This window comes from Rhinopithecus roxellana, chromosome 21, assembly GCF_007565055.1.
Source record: "Rhinopithecus roxellana isolate Shanxi Qingling chromosome 21, ASM756505v1, whole genome shotgun sequence".
NCBI classification, from domain to species: Eukaryota; Metazoa; Chordata; class Mammalia; order Primates; family Cercopithecidae; genus Rhinopithecus; species Rhinopithecus roxellana.
In genome coordinates, this window is record NC_044569.1 from 49,817,806 (window position 1) to 49,839,540 (window position 21,735).

General features: G+C 50.5%; 1 protein-coding gene across 4 annotated transcripts in view; it reads left to right on the forward strand.

Moving 5' to 3' along the window:
• ZBTB7C (zinc finger and BTB domain containing 7C) overlaps positions 1-21,735 on the forward strand; it is a 373,471-nt gene that overhangs the window by 259,514 nt on the left and 92,222 nt on the right. Inside the window, exon 1 of one of the 4 annotated variants that reach the window (XM_010388054.2) lies at positions 5,854-6,202. The exons of the other annotated variants lie outside the window; for them this stretch is intronic. The gene's annotated coding sequence lies outside the window, so the exon portion shown is untranslated. Of the gene's footprint in view, positions 1-5,853; positions 6,203-21,735 lie in introns of those variants that run through there. 4 annotated transcript variants of the gene reach the window in all.

Genomic DNA, 21,735 nt, shown 5'->3' on the forward strand with positions numbered 1-21,735 from the left:
GGTAGTACATGCCTGTGAAGGGAAGGAAGGGAGAGAGGAGTGAAAGTAGGAGGAAGGGAGAAGGAAGGTGAATAGGAAGGAAGAGTCAAGAAAGGAGAGAGGGAGGAGTGAAGAAGGAGGGAGGGAGGAAGGAAGATAAGAGGGAATCTGCCTCCCCTAGCTAGTGGTGCCACCCCCTTTCCTGCCACTATCCCACCTTGACCAAATTCTGACCAAGCCCTCCTCCTCTGGGATCCATGGTGACAGGCCCAGCCACCCCCCACTCCTCCCCACAAGCCAGGCTTAGCTGAAGCTCCTGCCTGGCACCCTCCCCTCCTCCCACAGTGGGTGCCTGATGGTGTTACCTGATACAGTCTGGGAGGAGGGTGAGGCCCTGGCAGCCCTGGGGCCCTCAGGCTGTGAGCAGAGGGCTGGGACCCTGCACAGCCTACTGTGCAGCCAGCCAGGCTCGGAGCCCTGCCCTGCACCCCAGCCTGGCAGGGTACTTTCCCGCAGAGAGAACAACCCAGCACCTGTGCTTGGCCCACACCTCCTCCTCGGAGGTTCCCGAGGGCCTTGGACAAGCACCGGCTGGTCTCCGAGTGTTCCTAAATGGGAGGCAGCCTCTGCCGGCACCCAGTCCTCCCTCTGGGGCCACAGCTCCTTGCCCTTCCTTGCCTTGCAGCCCCTGCAGGACAGGGCAGCCAAAGGCCAGTAAGGCCAAAGGACTCCATTTCTCTGCATCATCATTATGTTCTGGAAGAAGTGGAGGAGTTTGATGGGGTTTGGCAAATGGCTGGTAGGTTCCAAATGGCTGGGTCGCCCCCCTAAAACACAGTAGCAGAAATGTATGTAGCCTTGGCAACTAACAGATTGGGGTAAACTCGGTGACCATATAAAGGGCTGTTAAAGTGTAGCTTAGCTTCAGTTTGTGGCTCCCTGTCTGTTCTCGATGCTAAACAGCAATGCATTGTTATTTCAAATTGGCATTTAATATATTTCAATAAAACCTGATCTGTGGATGAAAGTGATAGAGCCATGCCATTACAATCCACAGGTGCTAATATACAAACAGTGGACTTCAGAACGGTGAGGTCATAGCCTGTGATTGGACAGGAAGCCAGAGGGGCCACGAAGGAAGGGGCTTGGCATGGCCCTCCTCCCTTGAGCTGGTTGCATTTTCTTTCAGTTTTCCTCAAAATTCAATTAAACATTTGTTGAGCATCCAAGAAATACAAGGAGGAATGACAGGTGGAGCCTGTTAAATGCGGTGTGAAATCTTCACTCCAGTGAAAGAAAGTCTGACCCACTGCCCATGCCACCATGATGCCATAAATATTAGTCTATCTAGTGTGATGAGATTATGGGTTACTTTTCCCCCCGGTTCACAAATTTTCTCTACAATGGAAGAATTTCATCAAGACAAGATCCAGTCCTTCTGTTTCCCAGATCTAGGATTCTCTCAATAAACACCTGTTCCACACATACCTGCCTGGGGCCAGTGACATACCAGACACGATACAGTAAGAAAAGATGCATGGGTCCTTGCCCTCAAGTAGCCTACATTCTAGTGGGAGGGACCGTCAAATAATAAAATCAATGCAAGCATGAATCCTTTGATCAAGGGTCTGAGCTAGATAATGGGGTACAAGATCCTAATTTATCTATGTGGTTAGGAAAGCCCTCTCTGAGGAGGTGACATTCCTGCAAGACCCAAAGTTGGGGGAGCATTTCAGCCTGGGAAATTTGCATAAGCCAAGTCCCACAGCAGGAAGGAGAAGGAAGGAGGGGTGCCTGTCTGTGATTGAAGTATGGGGTGCGGGGAGTTTGGTAAGAGAAGGGCCTTGCGGGCTATGGTGAGTAGTATAAAGTGCATGTAAGTGCCCTGTGACAGGACCAGATGGCTGGTTTTTTTTTTTTTTTTTTTTTTTTTGAGCCGGAGTCTGGCTCTGTCTCCCAGGCTGGAGTGCAGTGGCTGGATCTCAGCTTCGCCTCCCGGGTTTACACCATTCTCCTGCCTCAGCCTCCGGAGTAGCTGGGACTACAGGCGCCCGCCACCTCGCCCGGCTAGTTTTTTGTATTTTTCGTAGAGACGGGGTTTCACCGTGTTAGCCAGGATGGTCTCGATCTCCTGACCTCGTGATCCACCCGTCTCGGCCTCCCAAAGTGCTGGGATTACAGGCTTGAGCCACCGAGCCCGGCCCAGATGGCTGTTTTAAGTGGATTGCTTTGGCAGTTGTGTGGCTTTGGGCCGAAGGAGCAGGACAGGAATGGGGCAGAGAGACCAGTTAGGAGGTGCCTGCAGAAGTCAAGGTGAGAGGGGATAGAGGCTCGGCCAAGGGCAGCAGTGGCAGAGGTGGCAGGAAGAGGGTAGGTTTGAGCTCTATTTTAGAGACAGACTTGCTGGTGGATGGTTTGGCTGGGGGCGGGGGTGGGGGCCAGGAAGGAGAGGGAGGCAGCAAGGGTGGCGCTGAGTTTCTGACTTGAGTACCACTCATTCTGTGTCTGCGCATCCTCTAGGATGACTTGCTTCAGCACTCTACCAAAGGGCAACCTCCATCTCAGCCTCCTTCTGCCTAACAATACCCTCGGGTTCAGGAAGAGTCATTTACCCTGCTTGTTCAGAAGGAGAAACTGAGGCATGCATCAGCAAACCACACTGCCCCTTAGGAAACCAATTCTACGAACCAGACAAAGAGCCAGAGCTTGAACCCCAGGGTTGCCTTGGGTCACCAGAATCACAAAGATGGAGTGTGATGTCCAGTTTTATCATATGTCAGGCAGTGTGACCTTAAACAAGTTATAAAACCTCTCTGAACCCCAGTTTCCTTATCAGTAAGATGGAGGAAATAACAAGATCTACCTCACTGTGTGGTTGCAAGGAGTGAGGGCAGAGGCCCTCAGTCAGTATTACTCTCTGCAGATCACAGAGCTCATACATGTGTCTGCGTCTTTATGCACATGTGTGCAGACACTCTGTATCTGTGTGTGCTTGTCTGCACAAAGCTGTTTGTGTGCCTACATCACAACCCCAGCCGATGACTAGGCCCTGCTGAGGTTTCAAGTTAAGACAGTAGCATGTTTGCTTATGTGCTTCTGTTTAGCCTTCTGAGCCATGCTTGGTGGTTGAAGTAGGAGCTTGCATCCTCACTGGAACACGAGTGAGTTGTTGAGTTTGGAGCCAGCTGTGAAAGTCAGGGCAGGCTTGCCCTGTGAAGCCAGCGGGCTTCCACGTGCTCTGGCTGACCTGAACTGGGAAGGCGGGGAGCCAGAGGTGGGGGCTGAGAAGGGCTAGGGCTGGAGGAAGGGAGCTGAGGAGGAGGAGGAGGCCAAAGAGGGCCTAGGAAGGAACCTGGACCCAAAAGGAAATGCACACTCAGATCTGGAGTCTGGTGCACCCAGAGCCCCTTCCGTGGGTGGCTTTGGGAGCCTCCCCCAGCCCCCTCTCCCCACCCACTTCACTGAGACTGCTTTATGTTCCTGTTCCCAGGAGGCAACTGGCACCGAGGGAGGCTGGAGCTAGTGGGGCGGCGCTCCCCACTTTGTGCCCAGAGCCATTCCAAAGGGTGTGTCCCAGCAGGGCACACACACAGTGATTAGGGGGAGGGAGGAGTGGCATTCACTGTCCACTGCAGGACCCAGCCGGTGGGCTGGACAGCAGCCAGCTCTCCCCAGGCTCTTGGCTGCAATATCATTGGCCCTGGCACCACCCATAGCCTACCCAGACACTCCTTCCAGTCCAGGGGCTGGAGCCCTGGCTAGGAGGAGCCGCCTGGGGGTAGGCTGGGCTGGGCACCTCAACTCTGCACACCCCTCCCTACAGCTTCCCTCCCACATCCCGCTCCAGCTGGGTTTGAAAAGGTGCTCCCATCCTTCCTCCTCTCCAAATCAGGCCCTGCCCTGTACTCTCTCCTTTCAGCCAGAAGCTGTACCCATAAACTGGCTCTACCCCATAGACCCCCTCCTGTCGTCTTAACCACTGAGAGAACCCTCTGAGCCAGGCCAGCTGCTGGCTTTCCTCAGTGACTCCCCTTCTTGCCTCCACTCCCACACCTGACATACCCTCCTCTTCTGCTCCCTGCAGCACCATCTTCCAGGCCAGATAGCCCCACTCCTCCTGGAGCCCTGTCCCTGTGAGCCTGCCTTACTAACTGCTCTGCAAAAGCACTGCCCTGTTCCTTATGCACCCACGGGGTGGTGGATGCACCTTGCCCCACTGTCCAGTCCGCCTGTGCTTTATCTGCCCCATAAGATGAGAGGCTCTGAGGTTGGCACTGCACTGCACCGCACCCACCCCACCTCCACCCAGGCCATTGAGGCAAACCCTTTATGGGCACTCAGCAAACACTTCTGGATTCATACTGATTCCATCCAGGTCATGTGTTGGCACCTTTACCTCCTGAGTCTGGGAGTGGAGTGTGGAGTTATGCTTCATTGGATATTTAACTAGTGCCTTTGTGGACAAAGGGATTTGACTTCTCAGTCTTTGGCTTGGGTGTTCCGGGAGTACCTGGTTTTTGATAAAAAGCTATGGAGTCATCCAATCTTGGAAACTGTCCACCTGCACTGATGAAGCACCCCTGCTTCTTCCCTTCAGCACCCAATTCCCTGACCTAGCAGCCTCTTCCCACCACACCCTGGCCGCCCAGCCTCTCTCTCCCCTCATGCATCGGTCCACAGCCCTCTTTCCACAGCATGCAAGGTCTGACAGATGCATTCTAGTCCATTGTGGAGACGCCTACTCCCCTGCCTGCAGCGGTGGGTACTTACAGTTTTAGAGGGAACCACAGAGACAGACCTGACCCTTCCTGCCTTCTTGAAGCAAGTTTGCCTGCCTCTCTGGGGCAGGCTTCCTGCAGGGCATATCCCAAGAAGGAATGAATCTGTAACATTGGAATTTCAGGTGAGGGGCACCTGTTGGAGGAGATAGTTTTGTCTGAACCATCTTTCTGGGGCTCTGCAAATCACAGCCTCATCCCTAGACCTTCATGGCCAACGTACCTTTGAGATTTACTTCTGGTTTCAGGATGCTTTAAGGCTCATGGCCTGCCCAGGAAGAGTGGCAGAGGCCACGGAAGGCCAAGCACCTCATTGGACTCCTTTGTTTTGTGTTTGTTTTCCATGACACCGGGGAAAGATAATCAACAGGAAAGATTCGCTCCCCTGGCTCTCCCCCCATTTCTGAGAACAGTCAGCAGAGGTGTCAAGGCGTTAATGGTTATTTCCTCCAGGTGACCAGTCAGTTCCAGGGTAAAAGAGGCCTGACAGCACCCAGCTGGCCAGAGCCTCCCAGGTGGCAGTTTTCAAGAAGGCTTGAAGGAAAGGTTTGTGTGAGGTTTGAAGGAAAGGCCTGGGAGAGGGTGTTTGGCGACACCTCTGTGATTGGTGGCTGGCCCACCCCGGTGTGGGCTGCTGGAACCTCCAGTTGGCATTTCTGAGTCAGCCTGCGTGATATGTGTGTTTGTTCGAGGGGAAGGGGTGTCTGTGGGTCCTACCCACAAGGTCTCATGACCCCCAGCGGAGGAGAGAGCTGCAGTTCTGTGGTTACTTCCTGCACTCCCTCTTTTTTTGTTACTTAAAGGATTGCTATGCAGTGTTTGATTTGGTTAAGTTACACTCACGACCCTGTAAGGAGAAAACATATAATTCTAGTAATTTTATTGGGCTTAGGTTTCAGGCAAATGGAAATAAAATTGCCTCTAAAAAGACAGACACGCTGAATTGAATAAAACAATAATAATAAAAAGCCTCCCTTGCTTTGAGATAAGTGGTAAGTCATTTTGTGAAGTACTAGAGAAAGGGGGGGAACCCACAAAAAACAAAACGGAGGAACCCGGGAGAAAAGAGGGGAAAAGAAAAGCAAGAAAAGCTCCTCCACCGCCCTTGCCTTTATTTCTGCTTTACCTTTTCCAAAGAGCTTAATTTGGTGTCATAAAGTGAAGCGTAAAGCGCGAGTGGTGAGATCGTCCTGTCCTGCGCTTGACAGTACAGGTGGACCAAAGGGGCTCCCGGCCAAATACTTCTGGTTGGAGGGAGGGGAGGGAGTGCTCGCTCAAAACCACTCCTGGAATGGCTTAACTCGCCCAGCACGAATCAATGACAACCTCCCGCCGGCTGCGGCAGGCTCCCCCGAGCAGCGCGGCCGCGTGGATTCCCAGCCTGGGACCCTGGCGGCGCTCAGGACACTGCCCGGGCACCAGCGCGGCGTCCCCTGGGCGGCCAGGTGGGTCTGCGTCGGCCTTGGACTGCCTCGAGGCTGGGATCGGGGCTCTGGGGAGCCCAGCGGCCGGGCCGTGGGGAGGGGGTGGGGAGGAAGCCCTTCCGGGCGGCCGGGAGAGCTCGGGCGCTGCGGGCATTCTCGCTGCACGCTGCGGGGACCCTGTGGCCGGGTGGCCGCGGGGCGGTTCCGGCTGGCGCGGGTGGCGGCGTCCGCAAGGCGTTCAAACCCCCGCCTCGCCGGAGCTCCTGCGGGGCGTGGGGCTGCGCACCTCCCCCGAAATAGGAGAGAGGATCTGGAACTCTGCAGAGAGCAACTCTCGCCGCTGCCCCATTACAGCTGGCCCACGCCAGCGGGCTCCTTTGGGGCGAGGGGCCAGCGGAAGGACCGTAAGGGCACTCGAGAGGGAGTTGCGGGTGTACATTGGTAGTTTAAATTGTCTCTCCCAAGAATGCTTGGTTCTCCCGAGCGTCAGATGAAAAACTTGGGGGCGCCTGGGAGGGGGGACAAAAGCCATGGCAACTTGGCTAAAGTCGAGGTCCGGCGATACGGGTAGAAATTAAAGGAGCGATTGGCAGAAGTCCAGCTCGGCGCGCGGCGGGAGTCCTGTCAGGTCCCTGGGCTTGAATCGCGGGCTGAACTGGGTGGGTGGGGGGCCTTTCCCTGAGCGCCAACCTGGGGGTGAGTGGATGGGGAGCACTCCCACCGGAGCAGGCGAGTCGAGCCGGAAGGCGAGTCTTCCAGCTCCGGAGGCGGCCCGGTGTGGGTGGCGCATAAGGACTGACCCGGTGCGTCCCTACTCCCGCGGGCCCCCGGGCCCGCGTCACCCTCTGGAGCGCCTGAGTTCCTGCAGGAGGGCGCAGCGGCCTCAGGGCTGGCCTGGGAAGAACGATGGAGAGAGCTTCCCCCCATCCCAGCACCCACAGCCCCCGCCGCCCACCCTGCACGTAGCATCGAGCGTCGTCTGGTGCACCACTCCGTGCTCTGTGGTGAGGGCTCCGGGGTCGTTCCTTTCTGTTCCTGGCTTCCGTTGTCCCGGCTGTGTGCTGACAGGCGGGTAGGCAGCGGGCGGCTGCCTTCTTTCTTTTAATAGCTGGTACCCAGCTCCACGCAGAAGGAAGCCCCACTCCAGCGACTTACTGGTCGGCTAGTGGTAGACCACTTCCAGTTCTTCTAAATGCAGAATTTTGCAAATGGAAAGGAAGTGATTGAAACAAGTGGGCAGTTTCTCCAGATGAGATGAAGATTTTTTTGGAAGGGGGAGGGGCGCGCTGGCTTGGAGGTGGTAAAGGCTCTGTCAGGTTCAAGTTTCAGCTCCACTCCCTCTGTCCCCCTTCTTTCACCCAGTTAAATCCTCTCTGGGCTTAGAAAGGTTCAGGAACCCCCACGGGGTGAAACTCTAGGAAAGGAAAGTAGCCCCAGTGCCGTCCTCCCCCTTAAGGCACAACGTGGGCTGCACAGACAAAGAACCCACTCTCCCAAAAAAGACTCATATTAGGTCACATCAGATATGAATCATTAGCCCCACTTTGCAGATGGGGAAACTGAGGCTCAAATGGATTAAGTACATTGTCCAGGTAGTAGCAGAGGCAGGATTCAAAGCCACTCATTGTACCCCACATGTTTTAGAATCTTACACTTTAATTGGGAGACAGGAATCACCCTGCTATAATTATAGTACAACAGAAAATAGTATGTGTTACATTTAATATTAACTTTTTTTGAATGTCATTATCTTTCCAAACAATCAGTCATTTATTCAACACTGTTGTATTGTTTACTGTATGTGTCCAGGTACCATGCTAAGTGCTGGGCATACATCAGTAAGTGAAATCACACTGGATCTCTGGCCTCTGTCAATGGGAATAGTAGTAATAGTGCAACCCTCAAAGGGTTGGATGAAGTGAGATGGAGCCCGGGAAGGAGCCTGGGAAGCATTGCTGCTGAGAAGCAGCAGGAGGAGGCCTGGATGTAGAGGAGGAGAGGGAGAAGGAAGGAGAGGAAGGAGCGGGGAAGTTAAAATGACTGGAGTCTCCATGCTGCAGTTACCAGGACTTGTCCCTGGTTCAAGGGAATGCAGTGGAGTGCACACAGCACAGTCAGCCTCTGCCCCAAGTGCCCAGGAAGCCGTTTGAGCCCCTGCTGTTCAGATTATTCATTTAGGGTTTACAGTTGTGGGTTTCAAAGAGTCTGCATTTTTGCCACATGCCAGCTGGAGGTGACAAGAAGCAGCTCAAACAGTTTCTGAGAGGACTGGCATCTCTTTGGATCAGTGCTGGCCAGACTGAGAACTGTCCCAGGGTGTCATCCTCCTGATGCATCTGCCTACTTCCTGGTGGTCAGGATGGCATTTTCATAGGACTCGAATTCAGCTTCAAGCGCCTGCCCTTAACCTTGGGGAGGGAAGCTTGTCCACATTCACAGGACTTGTTGGTAGCAAAGCCAAGACCAGAACCCAAGTCTCTAGACCATACATGGTTCACAGAGCAGCTCATCTTGGCCTTCTGGGGCGGTTTTAGGACTCAACTGAAAGACCCTTCATCCACTTACATCTCCACTTACAATGCCATTTCCTGAGAATCCTGTCCTCCTTCGTTTTAGCTGACCAGACATATCTGTCCTAATAGAACGGCGTTGGATGGATGTTTGAGACAGAGCAGCCATAAATAATCTGGGGCGTTTGGCTTGTTAACTCTCCTTCCATCCTGAATGGTGTAATAGGTGTAAGATAACTACCTCTAAAATTAACTATCACTTTTGTGAGGAAGGTGAACTGATAAATCTTGCCTTGAAGCTATTACCCATGTGAGTGATGCTCTGGGACTTTCCTTCCCCAGAATTGTTACCGACTCTTGCTAGAAGAATAGTTTGTTTCTTCTTCTTTTTCTTAAAAAAAAAAAAAAAATCCTGGGTTTGAGGTCGCAAGATCATATTGCATACTACCTTGATGTCGTCTGCCAGAATAAAGGCATTTTCCCCCAATATTGAGATTATCAGCTTGATAAGGGCAGTGAGCACCCGGCTGGCTGTCCTAGTGTTTACAGCAATTACACAGGTGTATAATTGCATGGGGATGTTTGTTTGCTCAGCCCTTGCTCAGCCAGGCAGCCCTACAGGTTGGGCCGGGGAGAGAGCTGTTCAGTTTATTTTCCTTTGGCTGGGAACTGTGGAGATGAATAGAGGGAGGGGAATCGGGTTGAGAGATTGTTGCCAAGAGCAATTTGGAGTCTCCTTCATATTAGTCAGAGATTGTGTTTTTCCTTTCTAAAGCCGCCTGTTTCATAGTAACTTCCATGGAGGATTTCTTTTCCATCTTGTGTGTATGTGCTTGTTAGTTTTTGTTTGATTTTTAACTTACTGCACTTCTCATGACATAGCAAAAAAAAAAAAAAAAGCGTGGGGAATGGGTGATGAAACAGGCCCTTTATATCATGCATTCTGCATGTTATTGCCTAATAAATTTGAATACTGATAGACCCTGAGGTATCATGATGGAGTGAAATGAGTAATTCCTTTGAAAGGAGAGTTTATCTTCAGTGGATGACTTTCAAAATTGCAGCATAATTTCACTTTCCCGCTGTACATCTTGATCCTGTGTTTAGATAAATAGGAATGCTTGCTCTCTTCTGTCATTTTCCCTTTTGTTCCATTTGGAAGGCCCCCTCCATGTAGGCCTTGCTTGGAAGGGGATCAGCTAGAGTGGGCCTCACTCCACCTCATCCTCACCCATGCACCTCCCTCCTCTATGCCGGAGGCCAGCTGGTGAGAAGGAGGCTCCCCCTGTGGGTTAAGAGCTGCCCCCCAATGGTGGCTTGGCTTGTGTGTGCATGGAGCACAGAACAGGAAAGCGTGCATGACCACAGGCTGCCCCTCCTAGGCCAGGAACCCCAGAGCAAGCTGTAATTCATCAGTCAATAACTGAGTCCATCCACTGAACAAATTGAGTGGAGCAACTCTGAGACTCCAAACTTGAAAAATTACCTAATAATGTGGTACACGATCTATGTCGGCTTTTCCAAATTAGATGCAAACCAGATGAAAATGTACATGTGACCCTCCCAAATGATATCATATAATTGGACTTGGCCTTCAGGAAAATCTGTGCTGCCTACACATATGCGTTGTACACGTACATGCAGGGCTATTGCTTTCTTGGCTGTGGATTCTGGCTGACAATTCTGTTCAGTTGTTTCTGGAGACAACAGTTTGGTCCACTGGTTTTTCTGGAGCCACTGGAAGAGGTCACTGGAGAGATGACAGTGGTCTCAGCTCCTGTTGACACTTGCCTTCCATAAGCCCTAGGGAAATCTAGCAGAGGCTGCGTCTATTAAATAGAACCTAAGTAATAGAAACTTTTCTAATGCTTGTTTTGTTTCTGTTTTTCTTAATAAAACAGTAAATAAGATTTATTGAAATGTAATTCACATGGCATATAATCTACCCATTCAAAGTGTAAATTCAATGGTTTTTAGCATATTTGCAGGGCTGTGTAACCATTACCATTATGAGTTTTATAGTATTTGATTACTCCAAAGGAAATACTGTACCCATTAGCAGTCGCTGCCCATTTCACCCCAATCCCCTGTCCTGGCTTACCAATAATCTACCTTTTGTCTCTATAGATCTGCCTATTCTGGACCTTTCATATAAATAAAATCAGATAATATGTGGTCTTTTGTGACTAGTGTCTTTCAACTAACCTACCACTTTTGAGTCATTAGCTTTGTAGCATGCATTAGTACTTCATTTCTCTTTATTGCTGAATATTCCTTGTGTGGATATACCATATTTTATTTACCCATTCCTAATGATATTTACCCATCATGGGTAAATCCATTTACCCATGATGGATATTTAGGTTGTTTCCATATTTGGCTTTTGTAAATAATGCTGTTTTGAACAATCATTTGCAAGTTTTTGTGTGGACCCAGATTTTCATTTCTTTGGGGTATATACCTAGGAGTGGAATTGCTGGTTCATATGGTAACTGGATAGTTACCCTTTGGGAAACTACCAGAATGTTTTCTTACAGTGGCCATACCATTTTACATTCCCACCAGCAGGTATGTATGTGATGGTTCCAGTTTCTCCATATCCTCACCAAGACTTGTTGATAATATGGCCTTTTTATTGTAGCCATTCTATTTTTAAGGGTTTATATGCTCAAGGAAACGGTAGCCAGGAAATATTCTGGGATCAGCTCAGTCATGCTTGCTTTCTATAGGTATAGTGAGAGCCATTCAGACCTCTTGAGCATCCTGCACACCCTGGTGTTTCCTTTGCATGTCCCGGAGCTCTATACTGAGCTTTCCCTCTATGTTCCTATAAGACATTGGCTTTGTATGGCTGGGTACTCTGTTTCATGCTGATATTTCAGCTCCACAATGAAATCATTTTATCCTAGTTTTATGCCTATGGGACTGACCAGAGTAACTAACTCTTAACAAAGACAAACTAGGAACTCACCTAGTTTGAAGACTACCAAATATTTAAAATTTTAAAAAAAATTATCTTTTCATTAGAACATCCTAAGTCCTGGTCATTAGCCATTCTATGGCATCATGTTCAGTGTAGCCAAACCTGAAGACCAGAAATGAATCCCAGTGCTTCCTGGAAGTTATTGTAATGGAGTTTGGCTTGTATGGCACAAGAGCAGCCTGGACTACACTCTGCTGTGAATGGACTCTTCACCATCAAATAGTGCTTAGTCCCTTAGTCCAGCAGTTTCTAAACCTGATTACATGTTGCAATCACCTATAAAGTCTTTTGAAAGATTACAGGCCAGGCACCATAGCCCACGCCTGTAATCCCAGCACTTTGGGACGTGGAGACAGGCGGATCACTTGAGGTCAGGAGTTCGAGACCTGCCTGACCTACATGGTGAAACCCTATCTCTACTAAAAATACACAAATTAGCCAGGTGTGGTGGTGAGCACCTGTAATCCCAGCTACTAGGGAGGCGGAGGCAGGAGAATTGCTTGAACCCAGGAGGTGGGTGTTGCAGTGAGCTAAGATAGGACCACTGCACTCCAGCCTCTGTGACAGAGCAAGACTGCATCTCAAAAAAATAAAAAATAAATAAAACATTATAGATACCCATGCCTACCCGAGAAGTACTGAAATTGAATCTCGAGGGAGGCCACCAGGTGCCTGCAGGTGATTGTGGTGAAGTCTGAGAACACTTTTTAACCTCTCTGTGCCTCAGTTTCCTGACTTGAAATGGGGAGTTGGATGGATTATGCTGGTGTTCTCCACAGGGATTCACACAGCTGGCTAAAGCACAACAGATCTGCATGGGTCTGGGTCTGCACAAAATTTTATTTATAAAAGAGGGCTTCTGCTGCTGAAAATGATTTAGAGAGCCCTTCAGCTTTGACCATGCTGAGTGTTGAGGACAATTTTCCCAACTTCTCAGAGGAGCAGAGTCGTATAAATGGCTGTTACTTGGTAAGACAGTCACACTCTTCAAGGGCAAGGACCAGATCACCCATGTTGTTGCCCTGGCTAGCTGTGTGCACAACTGTGATATAGTAGGATTGACCTAGCATCACTTTCTTCTCCCTTCCCACTCAGGTTCATCCCTGCCCACTTCCTTTGAAGCCCCCAGCGCTTTGCTCCTTTTCTTCTTTTCTTCTGTTATTATTTCTAATAGCAGCCCAGAATGTCATTCATTCATTCAACCAACATTTCCCAAACACCTCCTGTAAATGATAAAGTGACTGAAGCTCCATTTCTGTCCTCAGATAATGCACCAGCACATTTTAAGCAGAGAAGCAGCCTGAGGTTAATCTCTAGAGGTGCAATTTCAGGGCTCCTTGATTGGGATGAAGGAGAATTTTAGAGAGGCCTGCATTCACAGCACGTAGGTAAGGCGACTCCACCCCAACCCTGTCTGCAAGCTCTTTTCCTTCACCCTCTCCTACTGGGGCTCTGCCATCAGCAGGCTGCTCAGAAAATGCTTCTGTCATCCCTGGTCTCAGCCAGAGACTGCCCTCCTCCTCAACTCCCACCTGCTAGGGAGCAGGCAGGCAGAGGAGGGAAAGGGAGGGCCGGTTTATTCGGAGATCTGAGCTCCACACGCCAGCCCTTGGCTTCCACCCCATAACACTGACTGGACAATTCACAGGACAGCTGTGCTGTAAGGACTGAAATAATCACAGTTTATTAAAGCTGCCTGGGGGCGGGGAAGTGGGGTGGAGGAGAGACCAAGGGTCGCATTTCTGCCTTTCAACAAGAGAGAGGCCAGGTGAGGAAACTTGAGGCCAGGCCTCCATACAGTGGAGCCTCTCCCTACCTTCCAGGCAAATGCACACACCAGTGACATTAGAGACACTGCTTAGGGGTGTTTTGAAAGTTTTTTGTTTTTTGTTTTTTTAATAGAAGGAAAAACCTTGAAGTTTCACTTGAATAGGGATTAATGTCTCTGTGGGCTGGACCTGCAGAGGAGGGGAAATTCTAGAAGGGTGGAAGTTGCAATTAAAGGAAACGGGTCTGATCTGCCTCCGACTGATCAGGGAGGGCTCCTCAGTTGGCAGTTTTGAAAGGAACATGTTTGGGGTAGTTTTCTGAGCATTGCTGTGTTTTTCTTTGGACTTTCTCTGGGTGTGTGTGTGTGTGTGTGTGTGTGTGTCCTCAGTTAATACCTAAACTTTGGTTCTAACCAGGAGATGGGGACACTGGGAAGTTATGAAGCCACCCTGCGTGTGTCTTTGACCTTTGGTTTTTCCCCGCTCTCCTTTGGCAGTGTTTTTGGAGGACAGTGAAACAGACGTTTGCAGCACACTTTTTTTTCCCCCTGGTATCTTCATGCTTTTCCTACACTGCTTAAATTCCTCTACCCACCCTCTGAGACCCACTCATCCAGGAATCTGTGTTCCAAAATCACCCCATCGGAGCTCTCAGCACCCTTTCAAACCCCTCACCTCATCCCCTCATTCTGTTGATCAAACCTGGTTATTAGGAAAAGCCAGTTATTTGCATGAATTCACATTAAGGTGTGGAAGAGACACTCACTACCACATGGTCCCCTTCTCAGAGTGTCTGTATTTGAAAGAGGAGGCTTACCAGCGCACACTTTTTTCTTCAAAAAAAAAAATTATTTCAATAGCTTTTAGGGTGCAAGTGGTTTTTGGTTACATGGCTGAATTATACAATGGTGAATTCTGAGATTTTAGGGCACTGCTCACCCAAGTAGTGTACATCGTACAGGATATGTAGTTTTTTTTTATCCCTCATCCCCTTTCTACTGTCATCCTTCTGAGTCTCCAGTGTCCATTATACCACTCTGTATGCCTTTGCCTACCCATTGCTTAGCTCCCACTTATAAGTGAGAACATTTGGAATTTGGTTTTCCATTCCTGAGTTACTTCACTTAGAATAATGGCCTCCAGCTCCATCCAAGTTGCTACAAAAGACATTATTTTGTTCCTTTTTATGGCTGAATAGTACTCCATGGTGTATGTATGCCACGTTTTCTTTATCCACTCATTGGTCGATGGGCACTGATGTTGGTTCCATATCTTTACAATTGTGAACTGGCCAGCACACATTTCTAATGGTGGAACTCAGGCACGAGGAAAAAGCAAAGTCAGACATGGGCCGTGCATGGGGCCGGTTCTTTATTCGGGGAAGGGGACTTCCTAGACCACTTTAATCATGCCACATTTCTTCTTTTTTTTTTTTTTTTTTTTTTGAGACGGAGTCTCGCTCTGTCGCCCGGGCTGGAGTGCAGTGGCCAGATCTCAGCTCACTGCAAGCTCCGCCTCCCGGGTTCCCGCCATTCTCCTGCCTCAGCCTCCCGAGTAGCTGGGACTACAGGCGCCCGCTACCTCGCCCGGCTAGTTTTTTGTATTTTTTCAGTAGAGACGGGGTTTCACCATGTTAGCCAGGATGGTCTTGATCCTCTGACCTCGTGATCCGCCCATCTTGGCCTCCCAAAGTGCTGGGATTACAGGCTTGAGCCACTGCGCCTGGCCCTAATCATGCCACATTTCTAGCCACTTGTGAGGCCGGTGCATGGGAACAGCCTGGCAGGCAGCTAAATGGAGAGGAGGATGAAGGGCCAGAGTGAGGGCACCTTGCAGGGAACAGTCAGTTCGGGGCATTGCAGGGAGAACCAGGAGCTTCCCAAAGGTCAGGCTGAACTGGACAGGCCAGAGGCTGATGTTCAGGCTGGCAGGAGTGGTTTCCTGTAGGCCTGTGGATCTCTTCAAGGTAACAGTAGGTATGACCCAGGGAATGTTGGGAACAAATGGAGCGAACACAAAGATGGAGCTTACGGGGTCCTCCAGATGACTCAGGCCTTGGGGAGGAGGCCCCTTGGCTGGGCTGGGTGGCCTCTGGCCGGCCCTTGTGTACATGCAGCTGTGGGGTTCTCAAATCCACTGTCTCTTTCTCCCTCCCTTCTCCCACCACTGCTCCCTGCCGAGGGGACAGCTTCTCTCCATGTTCCCTCCCGTCCCTCCTCTCCCACTCCTGTGGCGCACCCTCTGAGTGAACCTGGCCTCCAACTCTTGGAAGCTTTTCCAATAACACAGTAGTGAACTCTCTGCAGCCCCAGGCAGAGCAGAGGAGCTGAGCGTCAGCCAACCCCAAAGCCCACGCTGGGATGAAAGGCCGAGTGAGCCTCACGTGGGGGGAGCCAAGGGGAGAACAGTGGGGCCCTTGGAGGAGAAACGCTGGCCCACAAGGCCTTCCTCACAACCAGTGGGTGCCATCGAAGGTGATGCCTCATCAACAAGGACAAAGCAGCACCTACTGTGTGCGGGCCCCATGCTGACCCCTGTAGGACACCCATGCAGGTCTTTGGCCCCTGCCTTCTAAAGGGTCGTCATCCATTTAGCCAGGTAAGACCAAAAGTAAAAATGAAGCGAGATTCTATAGAATCAGGCATGACACTCAGCTGAGTGGTACAAGAGAGATGGTGCTGTTCAATGTCAGAGCAGACGGAGGAGGTCTCGACCTAGGGCTTGGGGTGCCTTCAGGGAAGTGCTCTGAGCTGGGACTGATGATGAAGCAGTGTGGCACAGCCTCTTAGCACCTAGGCTCTGGAATCAGGGCCTGGTTCAAGTCCTACCTCTGTCATCTGCAGGTTCCGTGGCCTTGGACTAGTTATTTAACCTCTCTGTGCTACAGTTTCCCCATTTGCAAAATGGGGATGGATCCTCCTAGGGTTGATGTGAAGACTGAATGAGGAAAGCCATCAGTGCCTGGCCTGTTGTGCACACTTCATAAGTGGTGGCCTTCACCATTTGCACAGAACCTTCTCTGAGCCACACACATCTTTCTTCATTGCTCTTGCCCTTGAACCTTGAAGGTTCTCTCTCCCCTCCCGCTTTCCTCCTCCCTTACCCATCTCTATTTCTTTCACTCCCCCTTCTTCCCTGCCCTAAGGCTGCAGATGGTCACTCTGACCTGGGCCCAGGCAGAAAGGTAGAAGTCATTTTCTGTGTTTCCTGAGGCCAGCAAGACTTTAGATCCTCCACACAAATGCTCAGCCTTACAAGGAACCCCAAGAGGATTGCCCCTTCCAGGTTGAAGAACTCCACAAACTCAGCATAGAGCTCTGGTCTTCCCCCCTTTCTCCCAGCACACACCTCTCCTCAGAGGGATTGGTGAAACCCAAAGCAATGGAAGTGTCACATGCCACTCAAATAACAAGCCTGGTTCATCACAATGGCCCACCGCAAGCAGGTGTCCCCATGTAATGAGAAGCCGATGAGGGCATCTCCCCCAGGGAGCTAGAATGGGTTGAAATTTTTGAGACCAGCTAAGCAACACACTGTGGAAGGCAGGACAGGCTGGAGTCCACAATCAGTTCCAGTTGATTGAATTCAAGAGCCACTGGGGGTCACACTGTCTAGGGCTGTCCTCAGAGCCCCGCTCTGATAAGGACAGAGGAGAGTGGTGCCCTGGGCTGTCTTCAGGCCCCAGGGTATCAGAGGGTATATTAAAGACACAGGTGTTCTGATGTGATTAATAAGACCTTCCTTAAACCTGTCTATGACAAAATCCTGGTCTGCTCTTAGACTAACTCATTTACCAATGATAGTGAAGAATTATCTCATAATGGATTTTTTAAAGTAATTATTCCCAGAGACTGAGAACAGGTGATAATAACAGGGAAAGTCAGCATGAGAGGTAATAAAGGAAAATAGGAAATACCTGTATGTAAATTTTTGAAATGCTATCCTTTGAAGAAATCAAATGATATAAAAAATGATGTATCCCTGAAGCATAGTCCTGGCCAAATGTGCAGCACTCCCTGGGAGCCTGACTGCGTGGTGCGCTGTGTTCTCTACTGACCTTGCCGCCAGCATGCCAGCTCCCCTTCTCTTGGCAGGGCCCTTCCAGGATCACTTGCCCGAAGCACAGTAGGTAAAGAGAGTTGCACGATGATATCTTGCCTTCTTCGAATGCATGGCTAGTGACCTCAGTGCAGCCACACCATACCAGAGTGTATATGCTGTACAGTATCTCCTGGGGCTACCTAGGCAGGGTACCTGCCCTAGATCACCTTGTCTACTGGGGCCACCTAATGAGGGGCAAGGCAGACAGTGTTAGGACATCAGAAGCCCTCCTGGTCTAAAAGTTCTTCCCTGGTGGATGGTGGACCCAGAATATGAATCTTCCTGACCCCCAAGACCACACTGTCTCCACAGTGCTTCATTGCCTCTCCAGCCATCATATTGTTATGGCCAGCACCTCTGTTATCCTTCCCCTGCCTGCTGTAGTCTGGGGAACAGGGTTAGCAGAATCCTGAAACATGGTGTAAGTTGCCATTTACACCATGGCACAGAGGACTGTCCATGCACCCCATGATGGGGGCTCCCTAGCAAGGCAGCCAGACACCAGTGGCTCAAGGGTGCAAAAACAGATGTCTGTAAGACAGCCAGAGGGAGACGCACCTTTCAGGGCTGGGGCCACCTTATTCCTAGGGACACTATCTAGTCCAGAATTCCATTCAGGAGTGAGATCCCTTCCATGGCTTCCACAGCAGAAGCCCTTACTGGATAAGAATCCATTTAGATATGAGTTCCAGCCTCAGTTCACCCACTTTCTTTTTTTTTTTTTTTTTTTTTCTTTGAGACGGAGTCTCGTTCTGTTGCCCAGGCTGGAGTACAGTGGCCGGATCTCAGCTCACTGCAAGCTCCGCCTCCCGGGTTCACGCCATTCTCCTGCCTCAGCCTCCCGAGTAGCTGGGACTACAGGCGCCCGCCACCTCGCCCGGCTAGTTTTTTTGTATTTTTTAGTAGAGACGGGGTTTCACCGTGTTAGCCAGGATGGTCTCGATCTCCTGACCTCGTGATCCGCCCGTCTCGGCCTCCCAAAGTGCTGGGATTACAGGCTTGAGCCACCGCGCCCGGCCCATTCACCCACTTTCTAACTGAGTCACTGTGGACTTCTTGGAACTTCTGAGTCTCAGGTTGTTTATCTGTTCAGTGGGATAATCATAGCTGTCCTCTGAGCTGATGAGAAGATCAAAAAGATAAATTATGCGATATGTCTAGCACACAGTAGCTATAATTTTGAAAGTAGTTTTTGACTCAGAGCTCCCATGCAGCAAACGTCTGCCCCTCCCCTGCTTCCCAGTGGCCCCTGCATTCTGCCTGTGACCATGGCGTTTCTCCTGCCACAACTGATGAAAGCTGAGGGTGTGGCTCAGCAGTTGCTGCTCCTGCCTTGATCTGGCCCTAGACTCCATCCTGGCTGTCCCAACTGGCCACTGCTGCTGTCCTCAGAGCAGAGAGGTGGAGAGAGGGAAAAACTGCAAAGGCCTTTCTCCCAACCAGTGTTAAAATTCTGCCTATCCGTTCCCAAAAGTTGTCCTTGCTTTCCTGCTTTCTCACCCACCCCTGCTCTTTGAGGAACTGCAGCCCCCTGGGCTGGCTCAGATAGCACTTCACAGACACCAAACCAAAAATGCCAGCCAGCATCCTATGGGGATTCCCGGATCTCAGCTACCTGAGGGTGAGTGCTCAGCCTTACTCTCATGGTGCTGGAACCATTCAGCCCACCATCTCCAAACTCCTGCAGTGCCCAGAGACCCTGGTAATCCTCACACAGGTCAGAACAGCAGGGACGGGGTTGGGGGTGGGGGGCATTTGCAGATTCACCCCACCCCCTTCCAGCTGGCTCGTCTGAAGTGATAATGAACTTAATATACAATAAACAATAACTGAGTAGTAAAAGCATGTGCAAAAGGTAATTAGTAACAAAATACCATGGTCCTCAAAGGTAGTTGGTTGCATTTTGCTTGGCTCTAAGGACTGTGGTGCAGATTCTATTCCAGCATGTGCTGTTGACTTCCAGGAAAGGTACCTGCTACTCAGTGTCTCATAACATGTTCACGTGAGGGACCCATTCCCACCTCCTCCCATTTCAGGCTTGCCCGAGGGTTGCAGTCAGGCAGACAGACTGCAGGCTTTGCTTGGCTTTTTCATCACCTCCAGAGAATTCGACATTTCTAGGTAGAGGTCACCATGCCCCAAAGTAACTAATGCCAATTAAAGGGGCCCAGCCTGCCGGGAGAGTTGGGGAGATAGTACCCAGCCTGTGATCCCCAGGTTGTGGGGTTAACGTGACAACTGAAATGATTCCTCGCAGAGAGCTTTGCCTTAATTGGCATTTTTCCTGGCTGGCTGAGCCCTGCAGGAAAGAAACCATCTCACTGTCCCCAGGCTACATCACCTCCTGTCCATCAGGAGCCCCAAAGCTGAGCATCGAACATAAAATATGAGAGAAACAACCCTTCACATTAATAAAAACAGATTGTAATATACATGTTTGTGTTTACAATCTCATTAATAAAAACATACATGCTCATTTCTAAGGAGAGCTCTATTATAAGGATGCATCCTGCAGCACTTATTTCTATATTCACCATTCTTACAGTGCTCAGAGCCCGAACTACACAGTTAACCCTGAATGTTACCATATAACTGACTTTTCAGTATCATCTTCTCTGTTTGAAAGGCTGGATTCTCTGGGCAGCCGACCAGGAAGCAGTTTAACATGCAGGATGTTTGTTAGGAGTGTTCAAGGGATCAGCTCCTGCAAAAGGCAGGGGGAGGGAGGGAGACGCTGCAGCAATGCCAGCCCTACCACTTATGCCAACCCCACAGGGACCTCTGGGGCTGAAAGGGCCTCTTCAAGTTTGTCCCAGTTTGGGCCAAAATGCCCAGGCCTCTGATGCCCTGCATAGTCATTGAATGTGCAGTTCTTGGAAGGCGTGACTTTGGGCCAGGTGGCTCTCTGCAACCCTGATGGGGCTGTCCTGAGCTGAGGGCTGAATGCTGACCTTGCTCCCAGCAGCTGGGGTCACTATCTGGGTGGCTCATCTCTGTGCCCTCTGCAGCCTGGAGTGGCTCATTTTTCTCATTCGTTTGTAAACTTCCTAGAGGGAGGAAGTATATCCTATATTGCTTTCTCTGTCCCCCTTTCAACCCCTAGCATAGAGCTGAGCACTTGATGGGTGATCACAAAGCAACCAGTGATCCACGTGGAGGTACCGCCATAGGTGTCAGGCTTGCTTGCTCTCTGTGTCTGTGGGCAGATCACCCACGTGCCCACAGCTGCCAGGAGGGAGATGCTACAGCCCAAGGTGTCAGCCCCCTCCAGACAGAGCCCCAAGGACAGGTTCGACCAGCCCCATAGATCCACATCCCCTCCTGCAAGGAGTCAGGGTCCAAGAGGGAATATTTCAACTTCCTTGTGTGTGTGTTGGGAGCAAGGGGCAGTTAGAGTGCATGCAGTACATAAGCAGCTCCCATCTGGTCTGTTAATTCACTCATCCCCTCATTCATTTGTTTGCTGAGCAGCTACAATGATGCTAATACAGTGGAGGCTCAGGTGTGGGTAGCTCTTCCTCCTCCTGGGGTGGACTGAATATACAGCAGGACAAGAATCCCAGAAGCCCAAAGTAGCTGGTTCATTCACTGGGAAGGCCACTCCCCACCACCTGAACTCCAAACTTGCATTTTGCTGCCCATTTCGGATACTTCTCCAGAGTTTGTTGTAACATATTAAGTCAGTAATCACAGGAATTACTGTGATTCCAGCCCTCACCAGCCTCAGCTGCTCTTGGCCTTCTCAGAAGTATTGGCGGCAACAATGTGGCACCATGAATTTAATGGTACCTCTTGCTTAGAGGCCCCTTACACAGGGAGCTTGCACGTGGGCAGGACAGAATAGCAACATGGACTGGGTTCTGAGGCCCTGAAGAACTGTGCTGCCCACACCTCTGTGCCCACACTGGGCTGTGCTGGCATTGCTATTGGTCCAAGATCTCAGTTTCCATAGCCTCTGAGAGGTTTGGTCACGGCAACATGAACAGCCAGATCTAGATGGCTCCAAGCTCAGCTTGCTCGGCTGCAGGAGCCTGGCACCTCCTCCCCACACCTGCAGGGAAACCTTCTGTAATGACTGTAAGTCACCAGGGACTGCAGCATGTCACTGAGCCGCAGGCACAGGTCAGTTCAGGCCTTAATACTGTATCCACCACATCTGTAGGTCTCTGCTGCTGCTTGGTGAAAACGCTG